General features: G+C 38.2%; 1 protein-coding gene and 1 pseudogene across 2 annotated transcripts in view; one reads left to right on the plus strand and one right to left on the minus strand.

Annotated features, from left to right (window-relative positions):
* The window catches only part of CCDC18 (coiled-coil domain containing 18), a 187763-nt gene that overhangs the window by 19654 nt on the left and 151206 nt on the right, over positions 1–16903 (minus strand). The window lies entirely within an intron of this gene.
* Positions 10893–13374, plus strand: LOC129392020 (60S ribosomal protein L17-like; annotated as a pseudogene).

The following is a 16903-nucleotide window of genomic DNA, read 5'->3' on the forward strand; positions in this document are numbered from 1 at the left end:
CATGACCTTCCCATTTCTTGTAACATTGTTTTCAGGAGTAAAATATTTGAAAAATTAAAAAATAATCAGGAAAATATACTTGGAAATATATGATGGAAGGAGAGGGAAGATAGAAAAACAGAAACAGAGAAAGGTGGAAAAAGAAATCTAACCACTTTAAAGTCAGTTAACATAATTACAGCCATTCAGTTGAGCAATAAAAGAACATGATAAACTTCACAGCTGAGGGGGAAAAACATGGCAGAGGGGCATGCAAAGAAAAGCTGAGAAAGAAATCTAACTCTGAACTGGTCATTCTGCCCTGTAGTGAAGGGCATAGAAGCAATTTTTATGCTGGGGAGAAGTATGTGGTGGCCATAACTATCTCTGCCTTCATGTTTGTATAGCAGTACAAATCACAAACGACAGAGAATATAAACATATTAACTGAGGCTTTTACCAAGAAGACTTGACTTTTCTGATTTAGAAACAGTTCAGAACAGGCAAGGAGGGGACCCGTTACTCAGTCATTGTGTAAGTGGCTGGCGCCCTCTAGTGGCTGCTTCGATTCCCTGCATGCGGGTCCTAAAATGCACTTTTGAGGAAAAGACCTTTTAGGAAAAAAATAACTAAACATTCTAGGAAAAAACAAAAACACCTCGTTTCAATGTCCTGACATAGAAGTTTTTCAGGGTGTTCTGGCAGCAAAGCTAAAATTGGGGAAGATACAATATTTGTCTGTAAAACAAATTATTGAAAATAATCTGTGGTGACCTAAATAGGAAGGAAATCAAAAAAAGAGGGGATATATGTATACATATAACTGATTCACTTTGCTGTACAGTAGAAACTGTTGCTTTACAATGTTGTAAAGCAACTATATTCCAATAAAAATTAATACAAAATAAAGAAATAAATTATTGAAAATAAGCTAAGTCTTTGACAAAATGAAATGCCTGTGAACAAAACAATAGCAATTAGTCCTTTCCAGGGAAGGTTTCTACATATCTATAAACGAAGCCATGAGAATGGATGAGGCATTCAGATAAGCACATCAGAAAGAAAAGAAAAGGTTCAAGGAAGTCAACAACATCTACACCTGTTAGGGAGCCCAAGATAAGAAGAATTATCAAAGAAATAGGAGGACCTTAGACACTGGTATTTGAAAAGATCAGAGAGGAGAGACCATCAAGCCATGGTAGTGGACAGTGTCAAATGGGGCAGAAAAGTAAAGCAGACTCTGATTAAAAACCAGCCAATATGGGGGGTGTGGCCAAAATGTCACAGTAGAATGACCCTGAACTCACCTCCTCCCATGGGCACACCAAAATTACAACTATTTACAGAGTAACTATCTATGAGGACTACATGAAGACTACCAGAAGAGATTAACACAACTAAAGATATTAATAAGGAACAACAAGATGGGTAGGAGGGGCACAGACATAGTATAGTCAGGACCCACACCCCCAGGTCAGTAATTCACAAACTGGAGGAATTTCACAATCATAGCGGTTCTTCCCAAGGAGCAAGAAGTCCCAAACCCACTTTGGGTTCCCCAACATGGGGGTCAAGTACTAGGAAGATGAGCCCTCAGAATGCCTGGTTTTGAAAACCCGGCGAGGGAAACAAGAGCAAAAATAAACAAATGGAGCTAAATAAAACTAAAAATCTTTTGCACAGAAAAGGAAGCTATCAACAAAGCAAATGATGTATCTGATAAGGGCCTATTGAAAATATATATTGAAAATATATATATAGAAAAAGATATTTGCAAATGATGTATCTGATAAGGGCCTATTGAAAATATATATTGAAAATATATATATAGAAAACATACAAAGAACTTATACAGCTCAACATCAAAAAAACAAACAACCTGATTTAAAAGTAGGCAGAGGACCTGAATAGGCATTTTTCCAAAGAAGGTGGCCAATAGACACATAAAAAGATGCCAACATCACTAATCGTCAGAGAAATGCAAATCAAAACACAATGAGATATCACCTCACACCTGTCAGAACGGCTATCATCAAAAAGACAATAAACAACAAGTGTTAGCTATGATGTGGGAAAAGGGAACCCTGCGTACTGTTAGTGGGATTGTAAATTAGTGCAATCAATATGGAAAACCGTATGGAGGTTTCTCAAAAAGTAAAAAACAGAATTGCTGTATGACCCAGGAATTTCACTTCTGGATTTTTACCCAAAGAAAACAAAAACACTTATTAGAAAAAACATATGCACCCCAATATTCATTGCAGCACTTTTTACAATAGCCAAAATATGGAAACAACCTACGTGTCCGCTGATAGATGAATGCATAAAGAATATGTGGTATATATAATATTATATACATATATCTCCTGTACACAATGAAATATAACTCAGCCAAACCAAAAAAAGAATGAAATCTCGCCATTTTCGACAACAGGGATGGATATAGAGGGTATATGCTAAGTGAAATAAGTCAGAGGAACACAAATACCCTATGTCCTCACATATATATGTGAGAATCTAAAAAACAAAGCAGACAAACAAACAAAACAAAGTGAAAACAAACTCATAGATACAGAGAATAATGGGTGGTAGGCCAGGGGTGGGCAGGTGGGGGAATACTGGTGAATTACAAACCTCCAGTTATAAAATAAATAAGCTACAGGAATGTAATATACAGCATAAGGAATATGGTCAATAACATTGCAATAACTTTGGTGACAGATGGTTACTAGATTTATTGTGGTGATCATTCCATATGTATGCAAGCGTCAAATCACTATGTAGTATACCTGAAACTAACATAATATTGTACATCAACTATATTTCAACAACTTTTAAAAATCTCTATGCTCAAAAAAGAAGATTAGAAGGATATAAAACAACTTATTAAAAGTGATCTTTTGGTAATTAAAAAAAACAGCCATTGTGCAATGAATTCAAAGGTTAAAACAAGTACCATTCAAAAACAGGCAAACAATACTGATAAGGGTAATAAAATTATAGTTAAAATGAAACCTAAAAGTGTGTCAAATTTTTCCACTGTACTAGAATTTAGATATATCAAATACTGTTTGCATGGGCTCGTTATACACACACACACGCACACTTTTCAACAAAATTTGATCTGTATTCTCATTAAACAGCTTTTATTTCAACATGAGGAAATGGCTTATTGAGCTCTCTATTCAAGGGAAAATGAGTTGAACTAATAGCTTTCTGTCTTCCTAACTACTTTAGACAGTGTCTGTTGTAAAATGCTGAGGCTATTAACTTCTCAAATGAATCACAATATATGAAGATATCCAAATTTAATGAGGTAAATGGAAGTATGGCCAGACTACAAAATTATTATTGAGAAATGCATTTAAAGCACTAAACATTTCCCTAATTTGGTTATTAGGCTAGAATGATTCTGCTGTTGTACCACTTCTATCTAGTCCATTTAAAGAAGAGAGAATTAGCATGTTATACAGGAAGCTCCTGAAATGCCTCCATTGCAATAATACTGTTGGCATCTAGAGATTTGGCTCAGGTTTTAGATCTCAGTTAGGTAAGTTTTGTTTTGTAGGTTTTCATCGCCTTCCTCCCAAATTTACTGATGCCTTAAGACAGAGAAGAATTATTTTAGTCACTGAAAAGAGTTTTTTTTAACTGTTCAACTATGACTTAACTGTCATTACTGACAAGTGAATAAACCCAGTCAATATGCTGGGTTTATTTTAAAAAACGAAAGTGAACAGAATAATTTTGAAGAGTTGGCTCAACTCAGATGATACAATTGAAACAGTATTTTAAGACAAATTCTACACAAAACCTCATTCTATACAAACACTTTATATTAATAGCACACAACTAGAGATTATATATTCCTTGAAGCTGGTTGACTGTACATTTAAAATCTTCAGGTCCCAGCACAGTGCCATGAGAATAGAATGCTCAATTATTGAAATCTTTCTTGACATGGGTGACAACTGTGACAGGCAGGATTCTAAAGATGCCCCCTTCCGTAAGATCCCTGCCCCTTGGTTATTCAGTCAAACAATACTCTAAGTACTGCAGAAACGGGACTTTGCAGATGCAATTAAGGTTATTATTTGACCTTATGAAAGGGTGATTACTTAGGTGGATCTAAGCTAATCATACAAACCCTTAAAGGCAGAGAATATTCTCCAGATGCTGCAGAAAAAAAGGTAGGCAGAAGAGGAAGTCACTTTGAAGCACCAGCAGGATTTGATTCCCAGTTGCTGGCTTGAAGATGGAGGGAGACACAGGTCAAGAAAACAGAGATTCAGTCCTAGACCCACAGGAACTAAATTCTGACAACCTGAAGAAGCCTGGGAAGTAAATTCTTCCCCAAAGCCTCCAGAAAGGATCATAGCCCTACCAACACCAGGATTTTGGCCTCATAAGATCCTGAGCAGAGAACCTTACCATTGCATGTCAGACTTCTGATGTGTAGAAATGTGAGATAATAAATGGGTATTGCTTTAAACCTCTAAATTTGTGATAGTTTGTGGCAATAGAAAAGTAATGCAAAAATCAAATAAACATGAAATTTTTTGCTATGTAAAAAATTCTCTTTGGGTAAAGAATCTAGAATTTAAATCTACAAGTCTGGTGCAAACCCAAGCATTGCTTCATTCATGCAGTTCCTTTCATTGTCTTTTCAAATAGGATGCTATATTATTTGGACAGAGGATTTGGTTTTGGAATTTCTCATTTCAATTTGTAATGCTATTTCCTCCAGGAAATCCTTGATCTCTCTTTCTTCTCTGGATTACCTAGTTGTATCATGTTAATGTGTCCCTATCTTAAGCCTCCTTAAATTCTGTTTACATGCCTTATATTCCTTTAATTTGAAGACTTTTGAGAAACATGACTTTTTTTTTTAATAGGCTGGGATACATAGTGTAGTGCAAAATTATATGGAAACTTTCATGTGCAGTTTAAGGGATAATAAAGTGAATAATTTGTCTACCCACCATCCAGGTCATTCTACATCCCAGAAGTTCTCTGTATGTTCCTCCCTAGTTGAATTCCCTCACTACTTCCAGAGATAACAACTATACTGATTTTTGTGTTAAGCATTCTCTTGCTTTTCTTTATAGTTATTGTCTATGTTTACCTAAACAACATATTGTTTAGCTTTCCTTGTTTTGAACATAAAGTTTGTGAATTTCTACCAAAAAAAATCCTGCTGTGATTTTGATTGGGATTGTCATCCCTTCTAATCTGGAAGCTCTTGTTTTATTTTCCCCCCATATTGCACTGGCTGAAACTGCCATTAAAAGTTGGAAAGAGGGCTTCCCTGGTGGCGCAGTGGTTGAGCGTCCGCCTGCCGATGCAGGGGACACGGGTTCATGCCCTGGTCCGGGAAGATCCCACATGCTGCGGAACGGCTAGGCCCGTGAGCCATGGCCGCTGAGCCTGCACGTCCAGAGCCTGTGCTCCACAACAGGAGAGGCCACAACAGTGAGAGGCCCGTGTACCGCAAAAAAAAAAAAAAAAAAAAAAGAAAAAAGTTGGAAAGAAATGGTGAGAGTGGATATCCTTACCTTGTTTCTAATCTTAGGAGGATATCATTCAGTCTTTCATCTCAAGTATGGTATCAGTTATAGGTTTTTCATAGATGTCCTTTATCAGATTAAGGAAGTTAATCTTCTATTCCTAGATTGCTGGGAGTTTGTTTTTTATTGTGATAAGATATATATAACAAAACATTTTTCCCATTTTAGTCATTTTGAAGTGTACAGCTCAGTAGCATTAGGTACATTCACATTGCTGTGCAGCCATAGCCACTATCCATCTCCAGAACATTTTCATCATCCCAAACTGAAACTCTGTAGCTATTAAACAATAAATCTCCATTCCCTTCTTCCAGCTCATGGTAACCATCATTTCTATGAATTTGCCTATTCTAAGTAACTCATATAAGTGAAATCATACAATATTTGTCCATTCATATCTGGCTTATTTCATTTAGCATAAAGATTTCTAGGTTCATCCAAGTTGTAGCACAAATCAGAATTTCCTTCTTTATTAAGGTTGAATAATATTCCATTATTGTATGCATATACCACATTTTGTTTATCCATTCATCCATCAGTGGACACTTGGGTTGCTCCCATCTTTTTTGCTATTGTGAATAATGCTGCTAGGAACATTGGTGTACAAATATCTGTTCAAATCCCTGCTTTCAATTCTTTTCAATATATACTCAGAAATGGAATTGCTGGGTAATATAGTAATTCTAGTTTTAATTTTTCGAGGAACTGCCATACTATTCTCCATAATGGCTAAACCATTTTACATTCTCTTCAGTAATGCACAAGGGTTCTAACTTCTTCACTAACTTCCTCACTAAAACTTATTTTCTGTTGTTTGTTTTAAGTAATAACCATCCTAATGGATGTGAATTGGTATCTCATTGTGGTTTTGATTTGCACTTATCTAATGATTAGTTAGTATCTTTTCATGTGCTTATTGGCCATATGTATATCTTCTTTGGAGAAATAGCTATTCAAGTCCTTTGCCCATTTTTAAATTGTGTTGCTACTATTGTTGCTGTTGTTGAGTTTTAAGAGTTCTTTCTATATTCTGGATATTAATCTCTTGTCAAATATATGATTTGAAAATATTTTCTCCTAGAGTTTTTTTCTAATCAAGAATGGATGTTGGGGACTTCCCTGGTGGTGAAGTGGTTAAGAATCTGCCTGCCAATGCAGGGGACACTCGTTCGAGCCCTGGTCCAGGAAGATCCCACATGCCGCGGAGCAGAGAAGCCCGTGCACCACACTACTGAGCCTGCGCTCTAGAGCCCGCGAGCCACAACTACTGAAGCCCGCATGCCTAGAGCCTGTGCTCCACAACAAGAGAAGCCACTGCAGTGAGAAGCCCGCCCACCGCAACAAAGAGTAGCCCCCACTCGCTGCAACTAGAGAAAGTCTGCGCACAGTAATGAAGACCCAACGCAGCCAAAAAACAACAAAAAAAAGAATGGACGTTGGGTTTTGTCAAAAGCTTTTTCAACATCTACTGATGTTTTCAAAATTTTTACTTTGTTAATATGATGAATTTCTCTGACTGCTTTTTAAACAACACTTTATTGAGACATAATTCATAGCCCATAAAATTCACCCATTTAAAGTATATAATTAAATGGTTTATAGCATCCACAGAATTATACGATCACCACAATCGCTTTTAGAACATTTCATTACTCCAAGAAGAAGCCCTGTATCTAATAGCAGTCACTCCCATTTCCATCTGTATTATTCAGCTGCCATATTAATTAAGGCTGCCAAAACAAAATATCACAGACTTGGTGGCTTAAACAATAGAAATTTATTTTCTCACAGTTCTGCAGGCTGGAAGTCCAGATGGCTGTCTTTGTGCAGTATCCTCAGATGGCCTTTTTTCTGTTTGTGTGTACTTCTGTTATCTCTTCCTCTTCTTTTTTTAAAATAAATTTATTTATTTATTTTTGGCTGCGTTGGGTCTTCGTTGCTGCATGCAGGCTTTCTCTAGTGTGGCGAGTGGGGGCTACTCTTTGTTGTGATGCGTGGGCTTCTCATTGCAGCAGCTTCTCTTGTTGCGGAGCACAGGCTCTAGGAGTGCGGGCTTCAGTAGTTGTGGCACGCGGGCTCAGTAGTTGTGGCTCGCAGGCTCTAGAGTGCAAGCTCAGTAGTTGTGGCACACAGGCTTAGCTGCTCTGCAGCATGTGGGATCTTCCTGGACCAGGGCTCAAACGAGTGTCCCCTGCATTGGCAGGCGGATTCTTAACCACTGTGCCACCAGGGAAGTCCTGTCTTCCTCTTCTTACAAGAACACTAGTCCTATTGCATTAGAGTCTCATGCTCCTTAAAGGTTCTATCTCCAAATATAGTTATATTGGGAGTTAGAGCATTAACCTAGAATTTTGGGAGAATACAATTCAACTCATAACATTCTGCTCTCTGGCCCCCCAAAATTCATTTCCTTCTTGAATGCAAAATACATTCACCCCATCTCTACAGCCTCAAAAGTCTCAGTCCATTCCGTTATTAACTCCACCTCCAAAGTCTCATCTAACTAACATCTAAATCAGGTAAATGTGAATCTTGAGCTATGATACATCCTGAGGCATAATTCCTCTCTAGCTGTGAACCTATGAAGCCAGACAAGTTAGGTACTTCCAAAATACAATAGTGGGACAGGCATAGGATAGACACTCCCATTCCAAAGGGGAGAAATGGGAAAAAAGAAAAAAGTCACAGGTCCCAAGAAAGTCCAAAACTTAGTAAGGCAAATTCATTTAGATCTTAAAGTTCAAGAATAATCCTCGTTGCCACAGCTATCCCCCTGGGCTCAGCTCAGAGGGAGCAGGCAATACACCCAGCACCTTGTCCTTTTCTAGAAGGGTTAAACTGCAAACGTTCCCAGCTGCTGTTCAAGGGTCTGACTTCTAATCAGACTGCATCTGCGTGGGATCTTCTCAGGAGCCTGAAAGAGCCTTTGGGCATATCCACTGCCTTCTCCCCACAGCTTACTTCAAGAGTAAAACCAAGTCCCCAGCTACTCCCTGGAAGGAGCTTGTCCACATATGCAACACCCCAAATTTTATGTCTGTCACCTGAGGGACTGGCTCCCAAATCAACTAGCTCTGAGAGCCAAAAGGGTTCAGCATTCACAAGTTCCTTGGGACTACATTAAACTAATAGGCAGTTTTATACAGAAATGCAAGCACTTCCCATAGCTAAATTCCTAGGCTCAGCACAGAGGCAACAGGCAAAAACACAAGGTTCCCAGTTTCTCCCTGGCAGGGGTTTGACTGCATACTTTCCCAGATGCTTCCCAAGGGTCGGGCCTCTAATTAGTTTGCACCTGGGAGCCAGAAGGGGCACTACTTAGTAGTCATCTGGGAACCTGAATGGGTGTGTGGGAACTTCCTGCACCTCCCCCACCCCATACCCATTACGCCTGGTGATGAAACCAAATCTATAGCTTCTCCTTAAAAGAGTTTGGACAAATATCTAGCAGCCTACCTTCTATGGCTGCCACCAGAGGAAATAACTCCTAAATCACCTACCTGTGGGACATGATGGGGTTTAGCATTCACAAGGTCTCTGGGACCACAGAGAAAAAAGAGGTGGTTCCATATGGATGCACAAGCACTTGTAGGGGATATTCCCTCTGACTCAGCACAGATTGGTTAGGCAAAAACAACCAGCTCCTGATTTTGCCCTAACAGAAGCTAGACTGCGTATATAAAATCCTGATTATCCCAGCTGCGGTCTGAAGGTCAGGTTCCAATTAGCCTACATTGAGGAGCTGAAGAGACAGGTAATAAGAACAAACTCTCTGAAAAAGAAATTAAGAAAACTCATTTATAATAGCATCAAAAAGAATAAAATACTTAAAGATAAATTTAACCAAGGAAGTGAAAGATCTATACATTGAAAACTACCAAAACATTGATGAAAAAAATCGAAGACACAAATAAAAGGAAAGATATTCTGTGTTCATGGATTGGAAGAATTAATATTGTGAAAATGTCCATACTACTCAAAGTGATCTACAGTTTCAGTGCAATCCTTATCAAAATTCCAACTGCATTTTTTGCAGAAATAGAAAAAACAATCCCCAAATGTATATGGAACCACAAAAGACTCCAAATAGCCAAAGCAATCTTGAGCAAGGAGAGCAAAATTGAAGGCATCTGACCTCCTGATTTCAAACTACATTACAAATCTATAGAAATCAAAAGAGTACAGGACTGGCATAAAAATAGACAAATAATTCTGGAACAGAATAATGAACCCAGATATAAACCCTTGCATATATGGTCAATTAATTTTTAACAAAGGCACTAAGCATACACAATGGGGAAAAGATAGTCTCTTTGATAAATAGTGTTGGGAAACTGGATATCCACATGAAAAAGAATGAAACTAGAACCCTATCTTACACCATACACAGATATTAACTCAAAATGGGTTAAAGACTTAAACAAAAATCTTGAAATCATAAAACTCCTGGAAGACAACATAGAGAAATGCTTCTTGACACTGGTCTTGGCAATGATTATTTGGATTTGACAACAAAAGCAAAGGCAACAAATATATTACCATTTTGTTAATTGCTTTCTGACTGTTCTGTAGTTCCTTTGTTCCTCTCTCGTCTTCCTTTCCTTTTTTTTTTTTTGCAGTGGTATGTTTTAACTTTTTTCTCTTTATCTTTTGTGTATCTACTAGAGGTTTTTCTTTGTGGTTACCACAGGGTTTCATAAAACATCCTATAGTTATAACAGTTTATTGTAAGGCAATGGCAACTTACTTTCAGTCACATACAAAAACTCTACACTTTTACTTCTCCGCCTCTCATATTTTATGCCACTGATGTCACACTTTAGATTTTTTATATAGTACATCCATTAACAAGTTATTGTAGCTGTAATTATTATTATTGGAGTATAATTGCTTTACAATGTTGTGTTAGTTTCTGCTGTACAGTGAAGTGAATCAGCTATATGTATACATATATCCCCTCCCTCTTGGACCTCCCTCCCACCCATCTAGGTCATCACAGAGCACTGAGCTGAGCTTCCTGTACTTTATAGCATGTTCCCACTAGCTAACTATTTTACACATGGTAGTGTATATATGTCAGTCCTGATCTCCCAGTTTGTCCCACCCTCCCACCGACTGCACTGGGAAGGGCCCTCTGGGAGAAAAGTCTCCTCAGGGTAGAGATATATCTCAGGGCCAGTCATCCTCTGGGGACAGTCTGATCAGGTCAAAGATTTTGCCTAAATGGTCAGCTTCAGAGTTTCCACAGAAAAGAGGCTTTTGATGAAACATCTCTATGAAGATACAGCCAATGCTCCACATGTCCAAAGGTGTTACATATATAGACTGCAAAAGAACTTCTGAAACATGGTACCAGAATGTAACAACCACAGGTGTAAGTGCCATCTGGTAGCTGTAGATTCTGGCCAGGCCAAAGTCAGCCAGCTTGACTGTCCCACCACTTGTCACCAGAATGTTCTCTGGCTTCAGATCTCAGTGAATGATGCAGTTGGCATGAAGGAAATCTAGGCCTCTTAGAAACTGGCACATCAGATCCTTAATACTATAGCCTTTTAACTTTTATACTAGAGTTAAAAAGCACCATCATTATAGTATTAGAGTATTCTGAATTTGACTACATATTTACCTTTCCTTTTCATAAGTTTTCGTGTTACTAATTAGTAGCCTTTTGTTTCAACTTCCTTCAGCATTTCTTGTAAGGCACATTTAGTGGTGATGAACTCCCTCAGCTTTTGTTTGTTTGGGAAAATCTTTATGTCTCCTTCCTTTCTGAAGGACAGTTTTGCTGAGTATAGTATTGATTGCCAGGTTTTTTTTTCTTTCAGTACTCTGAATGTATCATCCCACTCCCTTCTGGTCTGCTAGGTTTCTGCTGAGAAATCTGCTGATATTCTTACGGTGGTTCCCTGGTATATGAGGAGTTGGTTTTCTCATGCTGCTTTCAAAATTCTCTAGTCTTTGACTTTTAACAACTTGATTATAATGTGTTTCAGAGTAATATTCTTTGAGCTGATCTTGCTTTTGGTCCTTCAAACTTCATATACTTGTGTGTCCATATCTTTCGCAAGATTTAGGAAGTTTTCAGCCATTAGATTAAAAAAATTTTTTTATTTAATTTATTTGGCCATGCCACACAGCATGCGGGATCTTAGTTCCCCAAGCAAGGATCTAACCTGTGCCCCTTGCAGTGAAAGCATGGAGTCTTAACCACTGGACCACCAGGGAAGTCCCCAGCCATTAGATTTTAAATAAGCTTTCTGTCCCCTTCTTTCTTTCTTTCTTTCTTTCTCCCTTCCTTCCTTCCCTTTCTTTCTTTCTTTCTTTCTTTCTTTCTGGCTGTGTTGGGTCTTCATTGCTGCACATGGGCTTTCTCTAATTGCAGTGAGTGGAGGCTACTCTTCATCTGTCCCTTTCTGTCTGTCTTCTTCTTCTGGAATTCCAATGACGCTTATATTCATTTGCTTGAGATTAACACATAATTCATGTAAGCTTTCTTCACCCTTTTTCACTTCACTCGTTTTTCCTCTAACTAGCTAATTTCAAAGGACCTGTCTTAGAGTTTGCTGATCTGTTCTTGAAGCTCTCTATTGAATTTTTCAGTTCTGTCATTGTATTTTTCAGCTCCAGTTCTGTTTACTTCTTTTTAACCTTATTGGGTGCTGAATATTATTTATTCTTATTAATATTGTTTATTCTTGAGATTTATTTTTGAACATGGTTAAGTTATTCAGAAACAATTTTTTTCTCCTTTTTAGTCTAGGATTTATTTCTCCACTATTGAAGCAAAACTTTTGAGAATTCTACCTGATGCCCTGAAAATGATGAGATTTTCCACCCTCACTGGTGGGAACAGAAACTATTCTGAGTTGTCTGAGCTCCCTCCAATTAGTGCTGGTTGTTCTTTCCTTGGATTTGTGTAGTTTCCTCTCATATATTCACTGATCATTACTTACCTGAAAACTTGATGGGAATCCTTTGTAGATATCAAGAGTTGTCTCTGTGCAGCTCCTTCCTCTCTAGTACTCTGCCCTATGAACTCTAGCTTCTAAGCCTCCCCAGATTCCTATCCTGTCCCTTCAACTCAGGGTAACTGCTAGACTCTGCTTGGGTTCCCCCTCCTTGTGCAACGCCTAGAAACTCTCTCCAGGTAATAAGCTGGTGTAAATGTAAGGTTCACTGTGTCTTTTTCCCCTATAAGGAATCATTGTTCATTGTTGCCTGATGTCCAGTGTCTTGAAAATTGTTGTTTCATGCTCTTCCTTTAAGTAGCCTAAGGTGATCTCTGAAAAAGGTTCACTATTTACTTGAGCAAGAAAACTCCACAAAATCATGCAAATAAAGAGTTTTGAGTCTTTGCATTCAGTTTAAGAATACTCACAAAACTGCTCAGGCCATCAGTAGTATGCATATTCAAAAAGTCCCCAAGTTTCTGAAAGATGTTACTCTTTAGAAGGAATGTGTGCCATTCTGTTACAATGGTGGAGATGGCCAAATAGTGGATAGGGCTGTACACAGAGTAAGTGGCCCAAAAAGAGTGCTGAATTTTTGCTACACATTGCTTAAAAATGCAAAGAGAAATGCTTAACTTATGGGTTTAGATGTAGATTTTCTGGTCATTGAATACATCCAGGTGGAAACAGGCCCCAAGATGCACTGCCATGCTAACAGAGCTCATAGTTGGATTAACCCATACATGAACTCCCCCTGCCACAGAGATGATCCTTACCGAAAAAGAACAAATTGCTCCTAAACCACAAGAGGAGGTTGCACAGAAGAAAAAGATATCCTGAATAAACTGAAGAAACAAAAACTTATGAACTGGAAATAAATCCAGCATAAAATAAGTGCAAATAAAAGTAAAAAGAAACAAAACCAAGAAACTGTTGTTTCATATATTTTGTCTGGTCTTTTAGTTATTTCAGGCAGGAGGATAAATCTAGTCCTTGTTATTCTATTTTGACCAAAAGCAGAAGTGTAGCTTGCTTATGTTTTTAGGATTAAGCATCTACGTTTATGAGTAAGACTAGCTTATAATAACCCTTTCTTATACTTTCTTTGTAAGGTGTTGGTATCTCGTGGAAGTTTTGATAAATATTATTTTCCTAGGAATCTGTTCTTTTAGGCTAAATTTAAAATTATACTTAAAGATTTCTATATCCTCCTATTAAATTTTTAATGTCTGCAGCATGTATAGTTACATTCCCTGTTTTATTACAATTATTTCTAATTACTGGATTCTTTTTCACTTGATCAGCGTCACCAGACATTTCTCAATTATACTAGTCTTTTGAAAAAACAACTTGTGGCTTTGTTAATTCTATTTTATACTTGTTTTCTATTTCATTCATTTCTGTTCATACCATTATCATTTTTATCTTTCTTCTTTTTTTAATTAATTTTGCTGTACATTTTCTAACTTTTAAAAACAGACGTTTAGCTCATTCATTTTTAGTCTTTCTTCTTTTAAATATATCCACTGGTGGCTATAGACTTTTCTAAGTACTGCTTTAGCCGTACCCACACAAGTTTTGAAACATAGTACTATTGCTATAATTTAGTTCAAAACATTTAAAACTTTTCCATTATTTCTTTTCTGACTTACGAGTTAATCAGAAATGTATTTCTGGGACTTCCCTGGTGGTCCAGCGGTAAAGAATCTGCCTTCCAATGCAGGGAACGCAGGTTCGATCCCTGGTCAGGGAACTAAGATCTCACATGCTGTGGGGCAACTAAGCCCATGTAGCACAACTATTGAGCTCGAGCGCCTCAACGAGAGAGCTCATGTGCTGCAAACTACAGAGCCCATGTGCTCTGGAGCCCGAGTGCCACAAACTACAGAGCCCACATGCCCTGGAGCTGGCGCACAACAACTAGAGAAGAGAAAACCCGCATGCCACAACTAGAGAGAAGCCCACGCACCACAACGAAGAGCCCGTGTGCCACAACGAAAGATCCCACATGCCTCAAGGAAGATCCTGCATGCTGCAACTAAGACCCCACATAGCCAAAAAACAAAAGAAGAAATATATTTCTTACTTTCAAACATATAGAGATTTTCTATGTATCTTTTTATTATTTACTTCTAACTTTAAAGTGTTATGATCAAAGAACATAGATTGTATGATACCAATCTTCGGAAGTATGCTGAGATTTGCTTTATGGCCCACTATGTGGTAACTTTTTGTAAATGTTCTATGTGTGCTCGAAAAGAACATGATTTCTTCCATTGGTAGATGTTGTAGTCTACATACATGCATTAGATCAAGTTTGCTAAATGATCATTAAAATACTTTCTATATATTGTCTGCTTTTTAATTGTTTAATCTATCAAGTACTAAAAGAAGTGTTACCATCATTTCTCACAAGGAAAGTAGATTTCGCTTTCTTTTGCAGTCTTGTAAATATTTCCTATAAAGGGTTGCCTTGGTGGAGAAGGGTGAGTTAAATTCCTCTATACTTCTGAGTTTCACCTGAGAATGAATTGAGCAATCTTCTGCAATGCTCTATGGAAGAAAAGCAGAGCCACCACAGCAGGCACTTTAGATGAACACTGGCAATATGGACTGATTTAGGAAGACACTGATCACACACTATTTCAACTGCACCGAAATCAGGTAAGCTGAGAGGATGTGGTTTAGGTGCTCAGAGCATCTGCTGCATCCACCTTTTCCACAGTTGACATCACATTGTATTACACATGAAGTCCACTCTGATATTGATTCTTCAAGATGGTGGACCATTGCTTTTTGTTGGCTGCCTTGGGTCTTCACTGCTGCGCATGGGCTTTCTCTTGTTGTGGCGAGTGGGGGCTACTCTTTGTTGCTGTGTGTGGCCTTCTCATTGCAGTGGCTTCTCTTGTTGTGGAGCATGGGCTCTAGGCGCACAGGCTTCAGTAGTTGTGGCACACGGGCTTAGTTGCTCCGCAGCATGTGGGATCTTCCCAGACCAGGGATCGAACCTGTGTCCCCTGCATTGGCAGGTGGATTCTTAACTACTGCATCACCAGGGAAGTCCACCATTGCATTTTCTAAATTAAAAATTTTGTTTTTATTTTTAATTGAAGAATAATTGATTTACAATGTTACATTAGTTTCAGGTGTACAGTATAGGGATTTGATTTTTTTTTAAATAAATTAATTTATTTATTTTTGGCTGTGTTGGGTCTTCGTTGCTGTGCGAGGGCTTTCTCCAGTTGCGGCGAGCGGGGGCCACGCTTCATTGCGGTGAACAGGCCTCTCACTATCGTGGACTCTCTTGTCGTGGAGCACAGGCTCCAGACGCACAGGCTCAGTAGTTGTGGCTCACGGGCTTAGTTGCTCCACGGCATGTGGGATCTTCCCAGACCAGGGCTCGAACCAGTGTCCCCTGCATTGGCAGGAAGATTCCCAATCACTGCGCCACCAGGGAGGCCCTGATATTTTTATACGTTACAAAATTATCACCACAATAAGTCTAGTTACTAAATGTCAACCTACAAAGTTATTACATTATTATTGACTATGTTTGCTATGCTTTACATTACATCCATGTGACTTATAACTGGAAATTTGTAACTCTTAATCTCTTTCACCTATTTTCCCACCCTATGCCCTCCCACACCATCCGTGTTTTGGCAACCACATGTTTGTTCTCTGTTTCTGTGAGTCTGTTTTTGTTTTGTTTTTAAGATTCCCCATGTAAGTGAAATTGTATGGTATTTGTCTTTCTCTATCTGACTTACTTCATTTAGCATAATACCCTCTAGGTCAATCCATATTGTCACAGTGGCAAGATTTCATTCTTTTTATGGGTGAGAAATATTCCATTGATGTGTATGTATATATATATACACACATACATACGTACACACACACATCTTCTTTATCCATTCGTCTATTGATGGACACTTAGGTTGCTTCCATATCATGGCTAATGTAAATAGTTCTGCAGTGAACATAGGGATGCATGTATTTTTTCAAGCTAGTGTTTTTGTTTACTTCAGAAAAAAAATCAGAGGTAGACTTGCTGGATCTTATGATAGTTCTATTTTTAATTTTTTGAGGAGCTTCCATACTGTTTTCCACAGTGGCTGTACCAATTTATATTGCCACCAACAGTGCATGAAGGTTTCCTTTCTCCACATCCTCTCCAACACTTGTTACATATTGTCTTAGATAACTGCCATTCTGACAGGTGTGAGGTGGTATCTTATTAGATTTTGATTTGCATTTCCCTAATGATTAGTGATGTTGAGCATTTTTTCATGTATCTTTCAGCCACCTTTATGTCTTCTTTGGGAAAATGTCTTATCAAGTATGCTGCCCATTTTTTAAAATCAGGTAGTTTGTTTTTTAGAAGTTGAGTTGTATGAGTTCTTT

This window comes from Physeter macrocephalus, chromosome 4, assembly GCF_002837175.3.
Source record: "Physeter macrocephalus isolate SW-GA chromosome 4, ASM283717v5, whole genome shotgun sequence".
Taxonomy (NCBI): domain Eukaryota; kingdom Metazoa; phylum Chordata; class Mammalia; order Artiodactyla; family Physeteridae; genus Physeter; species Physeter macrocephalus.